Source organism: Acomys minous, assembly GCF_964271855.1.
Source record: "Acomys minous genome assembly, chromosome: 17".
Lineage (NCBI taxonomy): Eukaryota > Metazoa > Chordata > Mammalia > Rodentia > Muridae > Acomys > Acomys minous.
The window spans coordinates 12446277-12461785 of NC_140500.1; the positions used below are offsets into that span (position 1 = coordinate 12446277).

General features: G+C 40.8%; 1 protein-coding gene across 2 annotated transcripts in view; it reads right to left on the bottom strand.

Moving 5' to 3' along the window:
* PTPRO (protein tyrosine phosphatase receptor type O) overlaps window positions 1-15509 on the bottom strand; it is a 204977-nt gene that overhangs the window by 95454 nt on the left and 94014 nt on the right. The gene's annotated exons all lie outside the window — the stretch shown is intronic.

Consider the following 15509-nt stretch of genomic DNA (forward strand, 5'->3'; position numbering starts at 1 on the left):
AATGACAAATGAAGTCACTGTCCAAGTCAATTTCCAGGGAAGCTCTGTGTTCTGGTAAGTGGGAGAAGTGTTTGAACAAACACTATTTTAGAGGAAGTTATTTCAAGGTCATTCATTCTTTCCTTTCTCTTGGTCACCTGTCAGTTCTGAAAGTGGGGAAGATGTCAGGACAGAGTCCTATGGTGGTAATTCCCTTCCTTATAGATGAGCCAGCTCTTAAGGAGACACCATGGCAAGATGAAGAATCAACTATACTGAAGAGCCATGGGTGCCTAAAATCCTTCCTTCCAGTCTTCAGATAAATTTAAGGGCTGGGGATATAGCTCAGTCGGTAGAGTGCTTAGCTTGCATGCATGAAACTAGATTCAGTGCCAACTAACACACACACACACACACACACACACACACACACACACACACACACACGCCAGATAAATGCCTCAGGCAACACAGCACAGTGGTTGAGAGCATTTGCCTCTGTATTGTGAGAACTGGAATTCTGCTCCCAGCACCCACATTGTACAGCTCACGACTGCTTATAACTCCAGTTCCGTGACCTCTGACGTTCTCCTATGGCCTCCTTGGTCACCCACACACAGCTGCACACGTGTGCTCATACACACACACACACTAAAAATAAAAGAAAACTTTTTTTAAAAAAATGTATCAATTACATTGAAAAATCATTTGCATAGCTATCCTAAATGTCTATTCTTGGTTCTATGCAGGCTCCAAGGGCAGAAATAACCCACTTCTGTTTTCAACCAAGCCTCATGTGCTGTGTTCACCTATTTTTTTTGATTCTTCACACACTTGATGACGTGTACGAGTTGTCTCACTGCCATGAGCCCCAGATTTATCTACTATAGCAGGTGCACAGAAGAACTGCTGCAAGTGGTTAACCATCTGCCCAGTGTAGGTGCCGTAGTCAGCACTACACAGAACATCTACAAATGGCATCGCAGCATGAAAGATATTTGCCATGATATAAATATGGCTACTTTCAGTCTCACTTTGTAGTTGAGGATCAGAAAGGTGCTCTTCCAAGGTCATAAGTTCAAAACCCATAGTGCCCTTTTCATAGCATGCCTTTTATTGTCTCCTTCCCTTGTTTCTTAACACTGAGTTTGCCACACAACAAATACATGAAAGGATCAATGTCCTGCTGATTTCCTGTATCACATGTGGACATTCATCTCTTAAAATTAATCTATTTATTGATTTTTGTGTGTGACACCTATTTTTAGCAACTAAATTAAACAGAGTATACACCAAAGTCCTAAAAGATGGTATGAGAGACCTAAAAATGTGCCAGTTTTTCTTCTTTTGAACTCATTTTTATGGGAGTTAGATTCGTATGTATTTAATTTTATCTTCACATTAAACAGGCCAGATTGTCTTCACGGTATTTTAACCATACTGGTTGTTAGGCTTTGTACGCCACCTTAGGTCAGGAGCTGGAACCTATTTATAAGTGTTCCCATAGCCCCAGGATCAGAGCCTAGGTACACTCTGCTGTGGGTGCTCATGTTTGTAAGAGAAGATAGTTTCTGCGCCTTCTAAATGTCTTGCTATCCATATTGTCTCTCATTCTCAGACACAGGAAACCTGTGTTGTGGGTGCCTACTTCTTCTGTATTCACAGGACACTGAATCTCTTGCCTCATCGATGATTCGTTCTTCTGCACAATGAGCACAACTGTTGGGTGGTGATGGCCATGCTCCTCGGAAATGCAGGGCTGTGCACAGCTGACCTCCATGCTCATCAGAAGGGCAGAACTGTGCACAGCTGACCTCTCATCACTGGCGAGAGGCTAGCACAGAAGCACTCAGCCTTTTTGTCTCCTGAGTCGACTTCCTAATGCTAAATGCTGCTGTCCCTGAGCATTTACAAATGGCTGCATTTGGTGCCCAGTCTCAGCCTGTGCTTTCCTTGCTCAGAAGAAAGACCTGAGACTCATCCTTAGTGACCTGGAGCAGCAGAGGGAGTGATTGTTAGGGATGGAGAAGGCTGAGCTATGAGGAAAGGAAACAGAGATTCAAGTACAGATGTGACTCAGAACAAGACGGCACTTGGTGATTTCCATGGCAGTTCATAAAATGCCTGGTGAATCAGAAACCCTGGTTATAGATACATCTTCAGCTTAGCTGATGAGTGATGAGAAAAACACTTTGATTTTTAACTTACTGAAGAGTTTGACAAAATATGCTACTTTTCTTGATAATAGTTTTTATTTAAGTGCAATTCATACTTTGTTTGGAATCTCAGAATTTTTCTATCTTGGTGACCTAAAATAATTAGCCTTACTAGTAAGCATTGTTTTTCACAAATAATATATACATATACATATATATGTATAAATTCACAATGACTATTTTGTTCAACAGCTTATAGTTTCATTTGGGGCAAAGAAACATAAAAGTTATTATTATTATTATTATTATTATTATTATTATTATTATTATTATTATTTGTGGTACCAAATAATAATACTGTCATTATCATTATTATTTCATTCATCTCTTTCACACAGATAACAATTTTTATCCCATAACAACAATGAAAAGGTTCTGTTAATCAAAATGTAGACAAGCCAAACATTGGGTATTTAATAACACTCAAGTCTGACTTTTGTGTCTTACTCATTATAGAAGTTAGTTCCCTAACTCAGAAAACATCATGTTTACAAACATCAAAGTCGTAACTATAAATAATTTTTTCCACCATGTCTTAGCCAGCCAGGAACTGTGGCTGCAGTTGTGGAGAGGGGAAGCCAGGGCACTTTTCATGTTTGACGAGATGTCTGCCACGTCACGATGCTTCACAGACAGCGAATCTTCCAGAGAAGGGAGTAATCCCTGAAACACCAGTGGCAGCTTTGGGGATGATTGTATCAGCTATGAGGATAGGTCTTGGGCCATGAACTCCCAGATTGCCAAAAATAAGTCAGAGTAGCTAATCAGATTCATTTGCTGGGACTAATGAGGACAGGCAGTGGGCCAAGTGAGAGTTAGGCAGTGGGCCAGAAAGGAACCTTGCCTCCGCTGCTGTCTTTCTGGGACTTGTCTGTGCTCAGGAGGAGAGTCTCACTGCGTGCTTTAGGCATGGCTCCTCCGCTAAGGGCAGGAAGGGCTAAAAGTAACTATTCCTAAATTATGTGGTGTCTGTAAAAATATTTTAAGAACGAATTTTTTGAGGCTGGGTACTACTAGTTTTGCTTAAGTCTGCAGTAAGATTTTTGCCTAAACTACTTTACATGGTTTTAAAGGTTTTCTTTTTTTTTAAATTGTTTGCCAGCTTCACACATTTATAAGATGAATTTGCGTAGCTCTCAGCTCATCCCCCTCCCTCAGTACCTCCCTCTCTCACTGCTGTGCTTCTCAGCAACTCTCCCTTCTACTGTCATGTCTTGGTTTTGTGGGAGCCGCTGAGGTTAAGAGCAGCTTCTAGCCAGAGCAAACCTGGGGGGCTATTTACTGGAACAAGGAGAACTTGGCTGTAGCTATGGCACTGAAGAATATGATACGCCTTCCCCAGCAACTGTCAATTGTCAACAGTTCCTCTTGAGAGGTGGGACCACACGGGAGGAAATGACCGAACCATGTCTAGGCTCCTATCCCCTCACGCCTCATGGCATTTATGGTTCATGAACTAAAGATCAGCTCTCAGGGGAAGCAGCTGGGGCCTGAGGTTTGGCTGTAGCTAGAAGTGGGAATCCAGGAGCCTGTAATTGGCCCATAACCAATCCTGGGAGAAAAGAGCTACTAGAGATAGTACTAAAACCAGTACTAAAAAGATCCAGAGGCATAAGATAAGGAATGAGATTGGCCTCCACTGTCCCCAGTAAAGGCAATAATAATGACTCCTATCAGACAAGCTTTTGAAATGAGCATTTTTAAAGCAGTTATCAGACATAAGCATTATTATCTCTGGTTAATACAGCAAGTTAGAAAAATTTGTTTACCTCCATAGTATAAGGCTCAGAGCCAGGGGTTCTGTGTTCATAGTTCTACTCTGTAGTTTATTACCTGTGAGCACTCATGGAAGTCTAAGGATCTCTGAGTTTCATTTTCATGCTGTGTAGAATAAAGAAATCTTATAACTCATGGGTTGTGTGTGCGAGGACGGAGGTCTATAGCATCCGAGCACAGTAGGAATGATAACTAAATCCCATTACTCACTAGGCACTAGTAAGAAATACCAATGACGTTTTCTTATCAAGCTGCTGTACCTGCAGGAATGAAATGGCAGCTTGTTATACCGAACAGTGTAGTGCCTATTTCCAGTCACTGTGGAGATGTAACACATCTGAGGAAGGAATTCAACCTAGCATTTTAAAAACGACAACAGCAAAACAGCGATGCTGAGAGATGGGCCAAGATGTTACATGACGTGGAGGAGAATCAGAAAACCCATGTATCCAACCTTATGTTTTGTAATCATCCTTGAATTCACTTTCTCAATGAGTCCTCAAAACGCCCAATGAAGTTGTTATTTCAATCCACAGGTTAAGATGTTGAAGGTCCAAGATACTACAACTCGTATTGTGTGAAAGAAAAGGCACCATCCCAAGAAACAGTCAACTTGGCTCAGCTGAGTGATTGCCCAGGTTAGACTGATCTGTGGAGACTTGTCCTGATCACTCATGACGTCAGAGGGCATGGTCCACTATGGGCAGCACCCGTCTCCCGACAGGAGGGTCTAGGCTGCATAAGAAGCCAGTTTCTTCTACGGTTTCTGGTTGGGTTCTTACCTGGATTTTATCCCATGGTTGACTGAGACCTGCAAGTGTAAGTGAAAAGAAACCCTTTCTGCCACTGCGCTACTTCTGGCTGTACTGTTACATGGTAACAACAGAACGAAACTAGAGTATAAATTTAAGGAAATGCTTTCCGCTACAAATTTTTATTGCTTTTAGTTATGCCTTTGTCCCTAGGCTATAAGGACATGATGAAAGGACGATTTCCCAAACGCTACCTTCCATATCCCTGTGCAGTTGATGGGGGACTCCCTCCCACAGAACATGGCTGATTCTAGGTCATACTCGATAGTTGATTGTAAAGTGTGGTATGAAAAAAAGAAAAGCCCTTTGAGGATTAACAGAGTTAAATTTGAGTTCCGCTTCATAGCTATTTTCTCATTTTAACTCTTCCTACGTGTATCCAACCCAGAGATAGCTGTGAATGGATTCAACTCAATGCATTTGTAGATGACAATGTCATATTAAAATGCCAAAGGGGTGGACATCCTCTTGGTCTCTGTTGTCTCAGGTGAGTGTCAGATATACTAGACCCTAGTGAGTGAATCGCTCTCAATCTCTCAGTCCTCCCACTCCCTCCCTCTCCCTCCCTGCCCCCCCCCCCCGTGTGTGAGACAGCTTTTGAGTGGAGGCTACAGGATGACTTGCAGGAATGAGCTCTCTGTCTCTTTCCATCTTGTGGATCAGAGGGATTGAACTCAGGTCGTCAGGCTTGGTGACAGGAGCATTTACCCTAATGGTACTAGTACATTTCTGATCAATTTTCTCATTGGTTTTCTTTAGACTATATAAGTTTTAGAAGCTGTATTTTTTTTTTTGATAGGACACACATCCTGAGGATAACACACGAACCAGCGATCTTAACTTTCGGTCCATTTACCCATACATTAGTGCTATTCTTCCGTGACGTCATCAACAAAAGCATTTCTTTTTCTCTTAGCACTGTGACAGCCTGAGCTCATGTATTTGAGTGAGGTAACCATGGAAACAGTGTTAATACTAACAGTTCTAAGAAAATTGGCAACCTGGAAATTGTGCTTAGCTGATGATTGACAGGGGTGGGGGTTTGGGAGGTGGAGGTGGATTTTTACCCCAAGGGGGTCACAAAATCCAAATTATCTCAGCAGGTGAGGACCTAGGTAAAGTCTAGACCCCTGTGACTTCTTTCTAGCTTAATGGTCTATGAGAAGACAAATGATGCTGGTAAGCTAATTTTGTCTTTTTTGAGGAAAGTTTGAAAATGGCCTTTCCTTGTGAAAATGTTTGGGCAAATGCTGTTGTTTTATTCACTGGAAGATACTGTGAAAGATGGTGGTGCAGGACTCTTATTTTAGAATGCCCGAGTTTAGTTAAATTTCCCAATAGCCATGAAATATCTTTCCATCGGTGATACCAGTTAATTAAATCTTGAAGAAAGTTAACTAGGAGCGTAGCCTGCTGCCCAAGATCACCACATGCTTGCTTAGGTACGACCCTTGTGGCATTTGGTAGCTCTGTCCTTTCGTGGCTCTTCCCTTTAAGTTGCTTAGGTCCACAGGAGCATGTGGGACCTTTAGAGTCTCATGTGTCCATTGTCACCGGAACTCTTAAAAATGTTCCCCATATTCAGAGGGAAGAATCTAAGTTAACGAAATGGAGAGCACCAATTCACAGTCCTCTCTCAGTGTTTACTTTCCAATATTAATGCTCTTCAACTACCACAGAAGAAGCTTCTTCCATAGGGATGAGGGCCACACTTATCTGTGCCTTTAAGGATCAACATTGAAAGTTCAGTTAGGAATTATGCTGGCTTAGTAAAGTGATGGTAGGGGGTTATTATCTGGGGTTCCTTCCTGACCTAGCTAGCCATCAGTAGTTCCCAGTACTGGGCAGGGTTTCCCTCCTATTAAATGCGCCTTTAGCCCACTGAGGCTGCTGCTGGCAACCGCCGAGGTATCAATGCCACTGCTGTCCCTTTAGGAATGTCTTGTCATACAAGTCATTGTGGTCCTTCATGGGAGGCTCTGCACACTTGGGAGAGGAGCTGGAAAGATCACAAGCCAGAGGACCAAGAAGTCTGTGACAGTGTGGGCTTACGTACAACAGAAGCTCTGCATCCGTGACGTCTCAACAATATATGACTGCATAACGAGACCTGAACAATTCTAATGCCTGCTGATACTCCAAAGTGTTTGGGGAAAGCCTATCAGGGCCCTATCCCTAGATGAAAACATATAGACAATTAATGAGTGCTGAGAAATGGAGAGTTGGTTTTTCTAATACCAAGCAGTCAGCCCCAAAATCATACACTTATAAGCAATGCTAAAGGAATTCAGTATGCTGTATTTATATATTTATTCATCTATATAATTAATATTATATGTAATTTTTAAAAAGAGGCCATGAAACTGAGAAAGTTTGGAGGGAGAAGATGGAGGGGAAATGTAATTATATTGTAGTAAAAAATAAAAATTTTAAGAAGTTAAGGATTGGTGCTAAGGTAAAAGTACCATTAGGTTATAAAGTAGGAAGTAGTCACATTCCTACTCTTAAACAAAAGCAAATGTGCCCCATATTGCCTGATAGCTCCAGAACTCCTATTGGAGAAAATAACCACTTGGTAAAAAAGAAAACATTGGGAGGGTCTGAAGAGAAAGATCTGGGCAAATGAGCAAAGCCATAAACAGCCAAACTGGTATTCTGCTTATAAAAACAAATGGCTTTATTCCAGGAAGTGTGGGGAGAAATGAAAGACAAAGAGATAAGAAAACCATGGAGAGAGGAGCCAGCAAGATAGTGTGATGCTGGGAAGGGGAAGAAGGGGCAGGCAGCCAATGGAAACACACAGATGGAGAGGGGGAGAAGGGGCATTTGAAGCTGGAAATGCTTAATGTTGCCTTTGAAGGTGGCATTTTAATCAGCAAATGTTTCCCTCCCCTGGGTTCCCAGTCTTTTGGAAGGTCTGCATCACTCCCAGGTCCTTGGTGTGAATTCACTAAGAAGGCTTCACACCAGCATGGTAGGGCACAGGCGTGGCCTTTCAGGAACCTGGCACCCGAAGGGAGAGGAACGGGTGAGAACGAGCATTTCCACTAAGCGAGTAAAAATCACATGGGGTATTTGAAATTTTATCAGAGTGGAGCGGATTTGGAGCCCACTTTATTTAAGTGTCCATGAAAGGGAAGACATTTCTGACTGCGGTGAAGTGCTGATGACAATAGGCAGAGGTGAGAGGGGTTAAAATGATGGAATGATTTGGGAAAGAAATAATGGTAATTTGGATCTAAGTAGCCTTAAGAGAGTGCACAGAACTCTAAACCCATTGACTTGGAGTGGTACATGCATGCATACACATGCGCTCTCTCTCTCTCTCTCTCTCTCTCTCTCTCTCTCTCTCTCTCTGTGTGTGTGTGTGTGTGTGTGTGTGTGTGTGTCTCACACTCACACAAACACATACATCACAGTCTCTCTCTCTCTCTCTCTCTCTCTCTCTCTCTCTCTCTCTCTCTCTCACATACATACACACAAACTGTCTCTCTCTCTCTCTCTCTCTCTCACACACACACACACACACAGTCTCTCTCTCTCACACACACACACACAGACACACTTCACTATCATATACAGGAGGCTGTGCATGCAGATATGGTGGCGGAAGGAAGAGGATGGCAGATAGCATTGCTTCAGTTGGCTTAATGCCATTCTCACCAGGTACTAAGCTAAAACTAGCTGCTTTACGCTGTCACTCAGAAACCTTCACAGTTTGCAATCTGGCGTCTCTACCACAACTGCTCCATCACAATTTTCAAGAACTCAGCTAACAGCCCAAACTCAGCCGCATCCTTCTGCGTCAGGTGCTCCCTGTTTCTGCAGGAGGATGTGTTCCTTCAGGCTAAAGTTTTTCTTCCCTCACTTTGGCTGTCTCACATCACCTCTCTCTTTAAACAATCAACTTTTATGAGTGGCCTTTGAGAATTAGTCTGGTTTTGAAATCTTACAATCCGTATTGAGCCCTCTTGGGACACATCCCTCTCTACGCCAAACTCTACAGCTCTGGTAACAGGCTGGTTGTTCTTACTGAGGAAGCAGAACTCATTTTCCACATCTCTTCTTCTTCACCCCAGATCCTCCTACCTTCGCTTACATATTTAAAGATTCTCAAACTGATACACAAAGAGGAAACGTGTGTGCAGGTTCTACAGAGGAGGGGGAGTAAACGGGGGCATTTTTTTCTCGTTCATCTTTATTTCCCAGTGTTGGCTTTAGTCACCACTGCGTGAGTGGGGTGTCCAGTCATCACTGATGCTATTTAGAATCAGCAAGAGATGGGAACAACAGCATGATATTTATATTTTGTAAACGAAGCTCAGAAATACCCTTGTCTCTGAGAACAGCTGTAGAAGGACAGTCCGCAGTCAACTGTGCTCAGTGAAAGGCTCCATTCTTCAGAAAGTTGCACTTGTACATAAAGCAGCCTCTCACACTGGGGGTTGAGACACGTCATGGCTTTCATGTGACATACTGTATTTGTTAACTGCTGTTTCGCTGTTAAATAGTTTCCCATTTCCATGACTGTATCTTTCAAAAAGTATTAAAAGGTAGGAATTTTGCATCAGACCGAAATAATCTTAAAAGTAGTCCAACAATTAGATATACTTTTTTTTTTACTTTTTTTAATTTTTAATTTGTTCATTTTACAACCTGATTGTAGCCCCCTCCCTCATTGACTCCTGCCCACGCTCCCTCACTCACACCCCCTCCTTCCCTCCTCCCATAGTCCTCAGAAAGGAATCCCTCCTCCCCTAACATCTGGCCTCAGCTTGTCAAGTCTCATCTGGACTGCCTGCATCCTCTTCCTCTGTGGCCTGGTAAAGCTGTTCTGCCAAGGGGGAAGTCACCAACATGTGGGGGCAGAGTCCATAACAGAAGTAGTTCCTGCTCCTCATATTACGGCACTACATCTGAGGAGAGGATCTAGGTCCACACTATGCAAGGTCCTTGGTTGGTGCATCAGTCTCTGCAGCACACCACCACCCCGCCCTGCCCTGTGCCCAGATTTGCTGGCTCCATTGGTCTCTTTGTGGAGCTCCTGACCCCTCCAGGTCCTTCTGTTTCCCAACTCCTCCATAAGACTCACTGGGCTTCCCCCTGAAACTTGGGTGTGTCTCAGTATCTGCTTGGATCTCCTGCTAGGTAGAGTCTTTCAGAGGACCTCTATGGTAGGCTCACTTCCTGTTTTTTCTCTTCACTGCTTCCTGTGTCTATTCTATTTGCCCTTCTGAATGAGAATTAAACATTCTCCCTAGGATCCTCCTTGTTATTTAGTTTCTTTAGGTCTGTGTATTGTAGTGTGGCTATCCTGTGTTATTTGGCTAATATCTGCTTATAAATGAGTATGTACCATGCATGTCTATTCTGGGTCTGGGTTATGTCACTCAGGATGATATTTTCTAGTTCCATCCATTTGCCTGCAAATTTCAAGATTTCCTTTTTAAAAAAAATAGCTGAGTAGTATTCCATTGTGTAAATGTACCACAGTTTCTTTATCCATTTTTCAGTTGAGGGACGTCTAGGTTGTTTCCAGATTCTGGGTGTTATGAATAAAGCTGCTATGAACATAATTGAGCAAATGTCCTTGTGTGGTGGAGCATCTTTCGGGTCCTGAACCTCATGGCAGTTGTGAACTATTCTATAGTACTCTAGAGTATATCCTTGTTTATGAAGACAGTTGCCCTTGGTGGCCCGACACAAGTACTCTATGCCAGTGTACAATAATCTACAGTGTTTAGGGTAAGACGTTTCCATGTGTGAACTTTTATTCATCTATAATAAAGTCACAGCATGTTTACAGACAGATGAGGGTAAAAGCATCATAGTTTGAAATCTACGGCAACACCCGGGAGCTTCTGAGATGTACCTTTCCTATCTTGAATACCCTGAAAAATAGCCTAAAAGTCAATGTTGAATTTTCATTTCTTAACCGGTTGACCTCTTCGTCCTCCTCCCATGGTTCCTCTTTCTCCTCCGTTCACGTGTCTGCTTACTCTTCTAAGCTTCCTGGTAGATTTTAGCCTCATAGGTATAAAAACTGGCTCATTGTCTAGCATTTTACTTTGCTTTTTAGAGTTTAATGAATGTTTGCAAAATTAAATCCATCTCCATAAATTTATTGAACCCTTGACCACAGATTCTTACTGTGTGAGGACAGCTCCCGTGTGTCAGAGTATTGACTAGTATATCTCAATTTCTATTTTGCTAAGCTGAAACCCTAATCGTTAGAGACAGAAATGAGAGGAAAAAAAAAAAACGTGCCCAGCAAGGGAGACAACAAGACAAGGAGAAATGGAAGCAAATGGAGAGGGGGATGGGATCTAACAGAGGAGAAAAACAAAGTAAAAAGGAAAGGTAAGTGGGACATGAGGGGAAAAACTTCCAAAATAATAAGAAGAATAAAGGACCCGTGGAGACTAGTGCTGATATTTTTGTGCCTTAGATGCTATTATTTACTTGTGTTATTAATTACTTAGTACTTACTCTTCCTCACTATTGGGCAGATAGAGCAAGCTGAGCATTGGTTACATCTCACTTGTCCCCTTTTCTGCTATTGACTCTCCTCCTTTTCTCCCACGACTAGGCTACAAGTCAGTTTTCACTTTCAGAGAATTATGTGCTCATTCACTTGGCTAGGCTTGTGAATGGAGAGTCCAGACACTGGATGGGAGACTGGGCCTGAGGCCTGCCTACACTGAATAAGTCTGCAGAGTCAAGCTGAGCACACAAGTCATGTATAAGACATCTAAGAGACACATACCAGATTTCCTCTTAGACACTAGCATTTGGGGTCTGTTTTCTTCAGTCATTTCTCCTAAGCCATATTCTGTTAGCTTAAGCTTTTAGGAGGCAAATCATAGACTATTTACTCACATAAATTACTAACACTCTATAATAATACAATATATTTTCCAAACATGGTTGTGCATAATTTGTAGTAGGTAATAGGAATAATTACATATACTTAGTGCATAACAGGGCAATTCTCTCCTTCATTTGGAATATGAAATACCATTAACATGATGCATTAGTTTAGTTGATTAATGGGACTACTTTGGTGCAATCCATTTAGCACTTAATGTTAAGAGATTTTTTTCCTTATCAGGTAATTATTATTTAAGCCCAAACTGACTCCTGTAATGAAAAAGAGAAATGAAGGATAACAACAACAGTTAGCACATGTTAAGTGCATAATTCATTCCAGGCATCGTTTCAGATGAGTTGTGCCTCTTTCTTCAAACAATGTTTAGAAATTATTATTATTATTATTATTATTATTATTATTATTATTATTATTACTATTACTATTACTATTATTATTATTATTATTAGTAGTAGTAGTAGTAGTAGTAGTATTTAATCAATGACTAGAAGTAGACAACAGGAATTTAAATAGAAATTTAAGTAGTAATTTTACATTCTTACTTTCTGCTCAATATAAGAGAAAGAGAATGTTTGTGTGCAAAAGAGAAAAAAAATCTTGCCCTCACAGAAATTAATTAAAAAAAATATTAACTGTCATAATCAGCAAACATTATAAGGACAGAGTGTTATGGTAGAAATAATGCCTTACTATAAAAAGTGAACTAAACAGTTGATCTGGAACCAACCAGGTAAAGAGTGTGGTGCTGGGCATTCCAGATACTGGGTGTCTTGGGGGGAAAGAATGAATACACCAATCTTCTCAGCAGAGGCAGGACTTTCCAAATCAGCTAGATGTCATGGAGGTCCTGTCCTCTGTGGGTGTTAATGCTTGGTGTGTGAGAAGACATGAGCAGCCTTCTGTGAAAACAAAGGCCTGAGTGATACTGTATAGCTTGGATTGGGATAAGGAGGACCCTGAGATCATTAAGCCAAGGGAGTGCAAGGCCCAGGATAAGGAAGATCGTTAGTAAAGAGCACGCATAGGAGAATAATTCTCCAATATAGTCTTCTTGAATTTAAGCCAATTTATTTTATATTATACTTATAATATTTTTATATATTTATATTATAATGTTTCATGTTCTTAAATTTGTCAAAGCCATGTGTTTTTCTTTTCTGTCTCAAGAGACGAAGCTTACTTGGATAGACTTCCTGTTCATTCTCTAGAGACACTAAGGAAATTAGATGGTTGGGTCAATGGTGGGAGTTAAGGCTGTTTTTGAAAATAGATGATGATTTTCCAAGAGGTGATGAAAACTACCTTCAGCATTTGTCATTTTTAGACAGCAAAGAAATAAAAATAAAAACAAGACACTAGGTGCTTTATCACTCTATTTTGTCATAAATGTACTTGAAATTATATTATCATAGAAAAATGCCTAAGTGTATACTATGCGCTACAATAGGACTTTGGTAACTTAAAACTCACATAAGCACAGAAACCTTAGAAAGGTGTCTGTGATGCTACGGCTTTCAAAAAAGCACCCTGAAGGTGATAACAATGATGGACCAAGAATATACTTTGGTAGTAAGACCTTAGTTTTTAAAGTTTTAAGTTTATATGCTGTAGGCATAAATCCCATAGATCTAGGTAATTCATGTATCTTTTATTCATTTTTATCTTTTGTGAATTTTTTTTATCTTTGTTTTGAACATTCTTGTCAGAGCCAACGTGACAAGATCCAGAATCATCTAGACTAACGCTAGTCTAAACAAGTTTTGCCAGTAGTAAAAAGGTATTTTCGCTGTGAAAATGGATGAGTTGGGTGAACAGGGAAGTTCACAGATAATCCAGTGTGAGATCTTAGCTAGGTATGGCTTAAGCTACCAGAGAAATACATGTGTAAGACTGAGAGATTTGAACAGAACAGGGCAGCGCTAGTCACATACAAATCACTGTTATCTAGGAACTTGATGTAGTGGGTAAATAAGTCCTCTACTTTAGACATCTGAAATCAAGCCATCTTAATAACTTCATGATCTATATTAACCTTTTCCTGACCATGTGTTTAATGTCAACTTTATGCCTAGAACTAGTAACAAGTGGCAAATGGATAATATGTACATAAATTCTATGTTGCATACAAGACGGTAAATAATCAAGGGACCTAATGTCAGCAGACAGGTAGATCGTCTTGCTTTCAAAGATGAAAAAGTTTATCAAGTAGCTCAAAGATCAGTTTCCTTCTGTGAGAGCTTTGAAGCTGGTTGAGAAAATCCTTCATCCTGGAATCAATACCCACAAAAAACCTTGAGGTGTTCTTGAACTCAAACCCTGCCATTCGATGCTGTTGGGAAAGAACAGTTAGATGAAAAGTATACTGTACATCCAATTTTCTGGGTTATCTTGGGTCATTATCCTGGACAAGAATGTTCAAAATAAAGACTCATAATCAGAACCAGCCTTGATGAAATAGAAGTACATAAACTACATGACAGAGAATTCAAACTTTTTAAAAATGTGTTCAAGAAAATCAAAAGAGAAAAATATGTGAATGATATGAGAATTTAAATGAGATTTTTAAAAATTAAAAATTGACCAGGAAATCAAATCAGATGAGACTAACCTAAAAAATAAATAACTCAACTCAAAAATTCACTGGAGGTGTTCAGCAGCATTTTAGGTTAAGTGAAGGTAAGATCAGCAAACCCAAAGACAAGCCATAGGAAGGCGCAAACAGAGAAAGCGAAGGAAAAGGAAATAGAATCTTAGGGAGCTTCTGAAATGCAATTGGGTTGGCTGGCCAATGTACACTCTACAATAAGAGTAAAGTTAGGTACATATACACTATGGAATACTATTCAGCTATTAAAAACAAGGAATTCCCGAAATTTGTGGATAAATGGATTGAGCTAGAAATGATCATAATGAGTGAGTTAACCCAGAAGCAGAAAGACTCAAATGGTATATACTCACTTATATCTGCATATTAGCCCAAGGGGCATGTCCCACGAAAGCCTTCACTTACCAGGAAACTGAGACAGAGGGGAGGACATCCCATTGAGACTCTGGATGAGAGAAGCATGGGAGAATAGCAAAGTAGAAGGATCCAGAGGGTCCTAGAAACCTACAAGTAGAACATTATGATAGGCAGATTTGGGCCCAGGGGTCCCGCTCAAACTAAGGCACCAGCCAAGGACAATACAGGCGGTAAACCTTAAACCCCTACCCAGATCTAGCCAATGGACAGAACACTCTCCACAGTAGAGTGGAGAGTGGGTTATGACTTTCTCACATACTCTGGTGCCTCACCTTTGACCATGTCCCCTGGAGGGGGAGACCTGGTGGCACTCAGAGGAAGGACAGCAGGCTACCAAGAAGAGACTTGATACCCTATGAACATATACAGGGGGAGGTAATTCCCCTCAGGAACAGTCATAGGGGAGAGGAATAAGGGGAAAATGGGAGGGAGGGAAGAATGGGAGGATACAAAGGATGGAATAACCATTGAGATGTAACAAGAATAAATTAATAAAGGAGAAAAAAAATAAAAAAGAAAAAAAGAAAAATTGAAAAAAGAAAGAAAGAAAAAAAAAAGAGTAAAGTTAAAGGAAAAAGAAGCTTATCCAAAAAAGCAATGGCTGTCAACGATCTATATCTGGAGGAGGAGATCCAGAGAGCCTTGTTCTAAATAAGATGAACCTAAAGATATCCACACCAAGGCACATTACAAATGATTTGCCAGTCCAGAAAAAAATTGATAATGACAAGGAAAACATGACCACATATAAAGGTTTTTCCAGAGACCTGCTAGAACATTCTTCAGCCGATGCTTTGCAGCCAGGACAAAGCAGG